The following is a 10,611-nucleotide window of genomic DNA, read 5'->3' as shown; positions in this document are numbered from 1 at the left end:
TGTGTGTGTATGTGTGTATTAGTTTGATAAGGCTGCCATAACAAAGTACCAAAAACCTGGTGGTTTAAACAATAGAAATTTATTTTCTTACAGTTCTGAATATCAGAAGTCCCAGAAGGATTTGACAGGGTTGGTTCCTCTGAGGGTCATGAGGAAATAATGTATTCCAGACTTATCGTTAGCTTACAGATGACTGTCTTTGGGCCTTCTCATCATCTTCCCTTTGTTGATGTCTGTGACTTGTTTCCGTTTCGTAATAGGACACCTGTCACACTGAATTAGGGTCTAACCTAATGACCTCTTTTGAATTCGATTAGGATTACAAAGACTCTTTTCTAAATAACTGTCACATCCTGAGGTACTGGTGGTTGGGACTTCAACATATGAATTAAGATAGGTGTGTGTACTCTTTAACTCATCACTACCTTATTCAAACTGCAGAAAACCAAAGGCAGAGAGAAAACCTTGAATCAAGTCAGATAAAGATAGGGGAGCACCTTACTAGAAAAGAACAAAGATAAGAATACAACATACTTCTTGTCTGGAACCATATAAATATAAACAGAATGGAATAAAATATTTAATATTTTGAATAAAATGCCAACCTAGAATTCTATATCCAGTAAAATTATCCTTTAAAATGGAAGTGGAAATAAAGAATTTCTTAGACGGACAAAAGCTAAGGAACTTCGTCATCAGTAGACCTGCCATACAAGAAATGTTTTAAAAAGTTCTTTAGCTAAAGAAAAATAAGATAGGTCAGAAACTAGAATATGCATGTAGAAAGACATAGCATAAAAGAAGGAATAAATGAATGTATAAATATTGTTTTTTGTTTTCAATGCATTTAACAATAACAGTTAAAAACAATAATAGCAACAACATGTTGGGTGATTCTAGAAAATGGAGACATGTAATGAATGGCAGAAACTTTATCAGCAACAGGAAGGAGAAATTTGGGAACACTTTATTATGAAATATTCTACTGCATGTGTAATGATATATAGTATTATGTGAATGTGAACTTCGATAACTTAAAAATACACATCATAAATTCTAGGTCAATCACTCGAATTTTTTAAAAAGAAGTATGATTGGTAAGCTAAGAGAAGAGAAAAACTGGAACCATATAAAATGCTCAGCTAAAACACACGGAAGTTAAAAAAGTGAAAATAAGAAGCAAAGAACATAAGCAATTAAGAGTAAAAAGTTTCAAAATGTTAATTATTAGTCTGATTATACCAATAATCATTTTAAATGTGAACAATCTAAGTATATCAATTAAAAGACAGGTTGTCACTGTGGATTTAAAAAAAAAAAAAGATGCTCAACTATGTGTTATCTAAAATAAATCAGCTTTAAATGTAAACACTCACATAGGTTAAAGAGATGAAGAAAGATATACCATGCTATACTAATGAAAAGAAACCTGAAATAAGTATATTGTTTCAGAAGAGACACTGCATGATGATAAAAGGTGCCATTATCTAATAAGACATTAACAATTATAATATGTATGCATCTAACAACAGAACATCAAAGTGTCTGAAGCTAAAACAACAGTAGTCCCTTCTTATCCTTGGGGGACCGTTCCAGGAGTACAAGTGGATGCCTGAAACCACAGACAAGCATCCACTGTATATACTATGTTTCTTCCTATACATATATACGCTTTACAGCTTTACTCGTTAAATTTTGCAAATTTATATATTTCACGTGAGTACTGATTTAGGAAAATTTACTCAATTTAATATGCACATGTCGATGATTTTAAAGTTTAACTTGTGAGAATTATCTGTTTCATTCATTAGACCATTTTTGTATCTATGTGTTTGTTATTCAATGATTGAATCAGAAATAGTTTAGTAATTACTTATTTTCCCAAAAGTCCTAGTTTAATTAGTAAACTGTGGGATATTATGTAGGAACAATGAAAGTGAAAGCTGAAAAAATATTAAATTCAGTTACCTCTATTCTCTGGCAAAGAACTTGTTATTCTTTGATAGTGCTACAAAAGTCTTTCTTCCTCATGCATCACTGAGACTGAAAACAGTGTCACAGTGGGAGTGAAAACTTAAGTGACAGGTCTAGTAATTAGCAATATACTTCTCACTACACTCCCCCTCATTTTGGGCTGTGAAATAGCACTTCTTATTAAAATTTGAATTCCTCAGAGGTGAATAGGAGAAGGAGGTTTTCTCTGAGTTTTGACTGCTTTATAGATGAGCTGTGCCAAAAATCCTACAGCTGAAGAATGTCACCGGCCTTTCTCTTGGAGCCTCATAGAACTTTTTATAACATTTCGGAGAGGCTAGGTCAAGTCTCTAATGGTTAAATAAATTGCTTTTCAAATGCCATGGTCACAATGGTCTGGACAACTGTATGGATGATGGTCTTTCAGGCAAGTAGTCAGCTTTTTGTTCTTTATGTTTTTAAAAGGTGAACCACAAAATTAGAAGATAAACTAAAAAATAATAAAATAAAGATGCATATTGGAAGCTGTGATACTGCAGTATGTAGACTTCTAGATCTGTGATACTGCAGTATGTAGACTTCTAGATCATTGTTTCTGGAATAGGGCTTTTCAAACTGGGTCTTGTGGAACCTCTTTAGTAGAACTCAACAAGCATTAGAAAGTGAAAAAGAACAGGATAGAAAATGCATAATAGAATATAATTGCAATGAGAGTGAATCACATGTAACAATGTCTCTTAAAACTTTGTTCTTACCTTATAGATGTACACATATTTAAAATGGTATGAATGGTAGATCATAAGATAAAATATATTTCTTACTGTGAGTTGTAGACAAAAATATCGGAAAGCCATTGCTCTGTATCACCTGCTGTAGCTCCAGCCTTTGCTCAGCCTTTTTGGCCTAAAACAAATCAGAAAAGACACTAGGCATCAGACAAGATGTATGAACACAATATATATAACCACAAATTTTGTCATCAATTTCATATGTTCTGAGAACTCTTTTTGTTTAATATAGTAAGAAATATAAAGACAGTTTTGTAAAAGATAATACCCGTAGATACACTGTGGTCTAATAAACACTTGTATGAATAGCACAAGGAATTGTAAATGAAGTTTTCACTCACATAATATTCCATGAAAATAAATGTAGCATGAATGTGAATATGCAAAACAGCCCAAGGAAATAGTTCTGCTCTTGCTTGCTTTATAAGAAAATCATCGAATATTTAAAATAACAATATTGACTCATACTACATAAAACTTTTAAATACATAGATTTTATTATTATACTTGTAACTGAGAAGCATCATTCTAGTTAAATTAGAAATATCTTTTGACATACACTTCCTTTATAAATATGCTATCCCGAGAGGCAGCTGATTTCTTGACAAAACTATGCATTTTTCTGTCAAAAGAAGACAAACTCTAAACTATTATTGAGGTGAAGTTTGCTAAGGAAGTATTAAACCCACTGGAATGAAACTGAAAGAACTCTGCAATTTTTGTTGAAAGAAATCATTCGAGCTCATGTAAATATGAGGGGTTGAGTTTGATTGAAATAGTGAAAAAAAACTGCTTGCGATCATACAAAAATTAAGATTAAAAATATGTGGTTTGCAAATTAGATGCCTGATTTAAAATTTTATGTTTTGTTAATACATAATGGTGTTTGCTGAGCTTTAAAACAGCATAATTTTAGGAATAATTTTGGTTATTATCAACATTAGATATCAATTTTAACACTATTCAGAAATTTGCAATACTGCCCATTCATTTTGAATTAAATTAGATTAAGGGGGGAAAAAACAGTTGAATTAAAATCATTAGTCTTTTTTTCACAGACCCAGTAATAATTTACATCATGGCATATTGAATTTAAAGTCTGGTCTCAAATTAGTTTTACTAGAAATTTTCTAGTTTGAGAAAGTAAATATTAACAATTATATACATACTTTGGAAGCCTATATTTATCAAATAATTAAAATATTTATGTACTTGAATTTTAATGTTTCAAGTTTTAATCTGGGAAAATAGATTAGTAAAGTCAAGTTCTTAGATTTGATACATGACTCTACGATTAAAAGTCATACAACCTTGGTTAAGTTATTGACTATATACCCTAAAATTCTTGTGTGTAAAATCTAGGTTATATCTATCATGTATGGTACTTCTTAGATGAGATAATGCGAAAGAAATACTTGGCACAATGTAAGAAACTAATTATACACTATTACTATTACTATATCAACATTATACACTATTACTATTACTGCCATTGATGTTTTTAGTTATTTATAGTTTGTTTTTTTTTAATAACCAAGTGAATTTGGTGTTTCATAATTTTGCCTGTTTGATTTCACTAAAGAGAAAGGGTCAAAAGCATCTCTAGTAAATAGATATGTTTATCATATTTTATTTATATATTGTTTCTAATACTACTTTTGTTAGATTAATATACTAAACTGTGTACTAAGTACAAAGAATCTGGGCAATTGCAGCGTTCTACATGCACGGCGATGTGGCCATGGAGAAAGTTAAGGCCAGTCCTGATTCTGCAACAGGATCACCTTACTTATGTACGCTTATTTGGTCTATAAAAAGAAACGACAAAATGTGGCCCAATCCCAGTAATAGTCCCTGGAATTCTGAACTGGAAAAAGAATCAATCTATATTTGAGTGGCTTTTCCAGAAATACACAAGCTTTTTGGAGTTTGAATATAAGAAATGTATGTATGTATGTATGTATGTATGTGTGTGTGTGTGTGTGTGTGTATATATGTAAGGTGTGGAATATGTGTCTACATATGAAAAAAAAAACCTATGTTGACTGAAAACACAAAAGAATCTTTTTGAAACAAAGGAAATGAAATGGAGTTGATGAACAAAGAATTAGAAAACTAAGGCGTTGAAATGGCTAAACTGATATCCTGGTAACTTTTTGTAACAGAGCCCCATTCTCTTCCTTCTATTATGAATAATCCCTGTAACATTCTAAAATAAATCTCACAATAGCTTGGTGAAGTTTGATTCTATTTTTTTTTTTTATTTTTTTCAACCAAAAGAAATGAACGAGAGGAAAGAGTTCTCTTTATATTTCAATCCAGAAGTCAACAAACTTTTTAAGTAAAAATAGAAGTACTAAATAATTTAGACTCTGTGCGCCATACATTCTCTCTCGTAACTATACAACTTTACCCCTGTAGCACAAACGTAGCCACAGAGGATACCTTCAGAAATGAGTGTGCCTGTGTACCAATAAAATTTAATTAATGGAAATTGACATAAATTTGACATGTCACAAATGTTATAACTTTTTTGATTTTGCTATAATCATTAAAATATATATTTAAAAACACTGTGCTTTGTGAATCATGGTGAAAAACTGGTGGTGAGCAAGTAATGGATCTGGTAAGTTGGGGAGCCACCCGGAAATTCATACCAAACAAAGCTTAACAGTTTCTCAGTGGCTTTCTTCTGCCAAACACTTTAATTTCTTCCTCTCTTCAGGTGCCAGACTACTAATAGTTTCCATTCTTTTCTATTGTAAGTGTTTCTGATTATGACAAGTTAACTTATGCATTTTGATTTTAAAAACTCTTATTAACCGAATGTTGTTTTATAAATGAGACAATAAATTACATTTTTATAATATTTAGAAGTGTTTTGCTTGTATTTTCAGAAAGCTATTAGAAATGATGACCATAATAAAACATAAAACAAGTAATTAAAGATCTCATTCTGATCACATTAAAAGCATTTGAAAACAAAAAGCAACTCCAAACACCAGCAAAGCTACTCATCTATAAATAGCTATTAAATATACAAAGATGGAAAATATCAGTTTAATGTGGAATTCTTCCATTATTAATCTAATCTAAAATCATTATGAGAATGTAAATGCTACTGGAGTATAAGAAATAAGAATTATAACATCAGTATCTGTATTATTATTTCTAGTTAGATTGTAATAAAAATAATTTTGACATAGTACTATTGTGTCACAGACATAAAACTGCCAAATATATTTGAGGGAATTGAAAGCTTATTAGGTACATTGTACCAGGCACCAATGGTGTCAATGTCAACACGTAGGAAGCACAGCAGCATTTGAGGTCAATGTATTTTAACTTCAGTTTAGTCCAGTGGGACACTTAGGAGGTCTAGAAAGAGATTAGGGCAATTATGTATGCCAAGTACAAAACTGTCATCGGCAATTTAGGGCAAGAGTAGATTGGGAGAATGTTTCCAGTTCAATATATCACTCTGAAGGCAAATAATCAGTAGGAGATTTTTTACAACAGAGAGCTAACAGAAAATACACTGAGGAGAACAAATAGGCAGACTCGACAAGAGAGGTTTTAGAATAATGAGATAGTGTCGGTTATTTGATTCACAGATAATTCCCATGAGGCTTTTTAAAAATAAATTTATGTCACACACTTGATGAAACTTTTTTCTTTGTCCTTAACAACGGCATTCAGGAATGTAATGTTTCTTTTAGGCATTCTTTCACTCGTAATTACATATGGTTTTTATTTTAAAACGTAAGCAGGGAACAGTTTGGGGTGATGCTTTACAGTTGGCCACTATTTTCTGTCCGTGGAATGTCTAATTCAAGTGCCACATACAAAAGTGAGAATATAAGATTTTGGATGAAAGATGCCATCATCACTATTCTCTCAAAACCTACCAGAACGCTTCACAAACACGCAGTTAATATCCAGTTAATATCTGTTGAATGAATACAGCTTTACCTAACACCAGTTACTTGAGTTGCGAAGATATCTGAAAACTCATTTCAAAGAGTTATGGTAATTAAAAGCTGCGGACTGCACTTCTGTGAAACCACCATCATAACAGAAAGTGTAATGCAGGTAGCTATACATATTTTATGAACAAAACTAACTTTTCTACTTACTGCTTCATCTATATCTATCATCTCTATCATTTCTCTCACTCTCTCTATCTCTATCTATCTCTATCATCATTCTCTCTCTCTCTCAATCATCTATCGTCTATCATCTATCATCTCTCATCTATCATCTATCATTTCTCTATCTCTCTATCTCTCAATCTATCTCTCTAGCATCTATCTATCTATCATCATCTACCTATTGTTTAAATCCCATTATGCTATATTAGAATTGAGGGAAACTTAGTCTCAGCCACCTGGCATTTATACAGCCTAGGTATTCAACATTCCCTTCAACTGTGATTGAGGAAGAAATATATACATGGTCAAATTCCATAGGTAATATGATGGAGTTACCATACAATTTGGGAGGCTTATAATTATCATATATTATTTGGTTGCACCTACTTCACTGGATTTTTTTTTTTAAGCAAGAGATAATAAAGTATATTTGAGTAGTCAAATTTTAGGTTAAAATGTACTATAACTAAAATAATATGTAAATTATATGTTTTCTAAAAATTATGAATCATTTTATTTGTGGTTGTTTAGTTCTTCTGTAAAGCTATACTTAGCAAATATTAGACAAATTAAATACATGTTGGGTTTCTATACAAAAATGAAAAAAAATCTTCTCATTCTACATAGAAGTTATTAAATGTATAGTCTAAATCAGTTTCCAAAATGAGAAATATTACTTTTTCTAAGTTATTTGTTAAAATGATGTAGATAAAGCAACACAATTTTCAAGTATTTTACTTATCTGACATGCAGGAATTTCTATATGAATCTTAGTCCATTGTGTTCATTTAATGTGAATATACACAATACAAAAACATGGTATAAGAATGTTAGAAAATTCAAATAGACCAGCAGACATTTCTCAATATTTTACATTTAAATAAAGTCTCATTCATTTTCATGTTTAATTCTGAAATTGACTTATCCTTTCAATTACAAATGAAACTCTCTTCAGTACATAGTTTCTCAAAATAGCTCTCTCATAAAATATGTAGAACACTTTCCCTCAGAAAGAACACTTATCATTAAGTGAAAGAGTATCAGTTTTGAGAATATACATCTTATTGATGTAGATATCCTGCATTATGTGGGAATATAGTCGCATGGATCTGTGAAGCCAGTTGGGACTGGCAGATGTTGGACGTGTGTTCTGGTCTACTTATTACTGAGTCATGGGAAGACTGCTGAAAGTACACCGATACTAGCTTTATTCAGTGTGTTGACATCTTACTGAAGGACAGCAACAACATTTTTATGTCAACATAATCCTGTCACAAAGGGTAGAGGTGTTCACTGTTTCATGGTTTCCACATACATGAAAGATAAATACTGCAAGACTTATACAAGTTTTCATTGAAAGAGGTCTTGAATTTGAGATTGCAACATTAGGTAGATATCTGCCCTCTTCTAGATGAAAACGAGACGTGCAAAGGCATAAACGTAAGATTTGTGTTTCTCCATAACATCTGTGATAAATCACAAAGGCGCCCTTCAAATCCTTAAAGTATAGAGATGAAATTCACATTCTAAAATGTACTCATTTTCTTGCTTCATTATTTCTGTCACTAAAAAATGTTTCTGAAGAATAAAATGCATTACTAGAATAAACAGAGTTCTTTAATACAGATATTAAAATGTGAAAGAATATAGATATAATTACTCTCTCGACCAGATGTTCTCTATTTTTGCATTAATAAGCATGGACACATTTTCTATTATTCTTCATATAGTTTTTAATACCAAACTAAATCCTATATTTTATATGCAAATCAGTAATATTTTTCTAATACCATACACACTGAATCCTTTTCCTAATCCTTAAAAGAACTTTGATTTTTTTCATCCTTGCTCATTAAAATCCATGAATGGAAAATCTTTTCTAGCTTCTGCTGTTAAAGCATTAGATTCTGAACATAAGCATTGAATTTTGAACTTAAGGTACAAAAAATGGATACATGAATATTCCACGTGTGTATCGTGCTAAAATAACCATCTGATAATCTAAATACCGAGGAGAATATATAATGTGTATTGAAAGGTAAAATAAAAGTGCTGTCTTGGTCACAAAACAGACAGCTATTACAATATAAACTTCATTTTTACTGAAATACTTAAGGACATCTAAGCCTAGTCATGTGAAAGTACTAGGTGTACACACTGTAAAGAATTATCATAGCCTGCAATTATCAATATAAGAAGATTAAATGGCTCAGTTCCTTTCTTTCTTTTTCATAAGCCTGAATTTATCTTCCTTCACAGAATTACCATAGAATTGTATGGACAAACTTAAAAGACAAATATAATTGGGTTTTAAATTTTCTCTTTTGAGCATTATTTTATAAAATTATGATGATTGTCCTTACTCAATATATTATGAAAATTCAGGAATTAGTTGAATTACAAGACTTGAATAAAACTTATATCAATATGCCATTTATTGTTCTGTTATTAAAAGTAGATTTTGGAGAAATTATAAAGCTATTCACAATTTGGCAAAGTAAATAACTGTGATTGATAGATGGCACTAAATATTACTGGAAAGGATGGTCTTGGTCATCTCATGTATATGAACAACTGTTCTTGATTCCCACCTGGTCTCACTGGTGTCTATTTTCCCATTCCAATATATCTATACATATTCATAGTGATCAGTAATTGCATGGATTACTTTATTTCTCCAGTTAAATACTCCAGCATGTTCCCGGGAGTTTATAAAAAAAAAATCTAAAACTCATTTACTTGACTTTAAATGGTTTCCTAAACTTCTTTCCCCACCCCTTTAATACCATGTAGCTCCTCATAAAGGTTCATTCACTGGGACTGTCAACAGTTTTGCTGTTATTTTTAAAATTACATTATTCAAAGTACAAGAGGCATTTATATCCATTCACACTAGGAAAATAATGCAAGAATATATTTTGTAAAGACTGATAATCGCGCCATCTCTTCTGAAATCAGTTGTAAGAATCACTCTATTGGTGTAATATTCCTCCACAGCTGAATCTATTCACACAAATGATTACCCCAACTATGAGAGTTACTTGCCTTGATTTTGCTACACCAAGTAGATTATATCACATGTACTTTTTCATAACTTATTTCTCATGTTTTCTAATAATCAGGGGATTTTTAAAGATATAAACAAGTAAACCTAATTCATATGTTATATCTTAATAATTCATATTCTTGAATTTTTAGTTAATTTATCCACTTCTCTAATGGCATATGCACAAGTCGTTTTCAGGTTTAGCAATACAACCATTAGTGCATGTATCTTGTCTTTATATACACCTAGCTCCACTGTTTTTTACCTTGATGTTTATTAATGCCTCAAAAGTAATTTTGTTGGATCAAATTATCTATATTATATCTGTACCAGTTTTTATTTTAAAAGCTATGGCCAATTGTTTTTAAAATAAAGTCATAATACTTCACTTTCCCCTTAACCACATGTGTCAATTTTTGCATATCCTTACCACCACAAAAAGTTATCACGTTGTTTTTTTCCTTTCTAATAATCAAAACGTCATTTTAGCCTTTTGGCTATTTCTTAACTACTAATGGGATTCAGTATTCTTTCATAAATTACTAATTGAAATTTTTTTCTATGAGTACTATTTATATAGCCTTGCACATGGCTTATGTTTTTAAATTATTGTCTTCTCAATTTCAAAACCCAGTTGAGAAATTGAGATAAA

This window comes from Pteropus alecto, unplaced genomic scaffold (genome assembly GCF_000325575.1).
Source record: "Pteropus alecto unplaced genomic scaffold, ASM32557v1 scaffold65, whole genome shotgun sequence".
Lineage (NCBI taxonomy): Eukaryota > Metazoa > Chordata > Mammalia > Chiroptera > Pteropodidae > Pteropus > Pteropus alecto.
Note: the sequence above shows the minus strand (reverse complement) of the source record.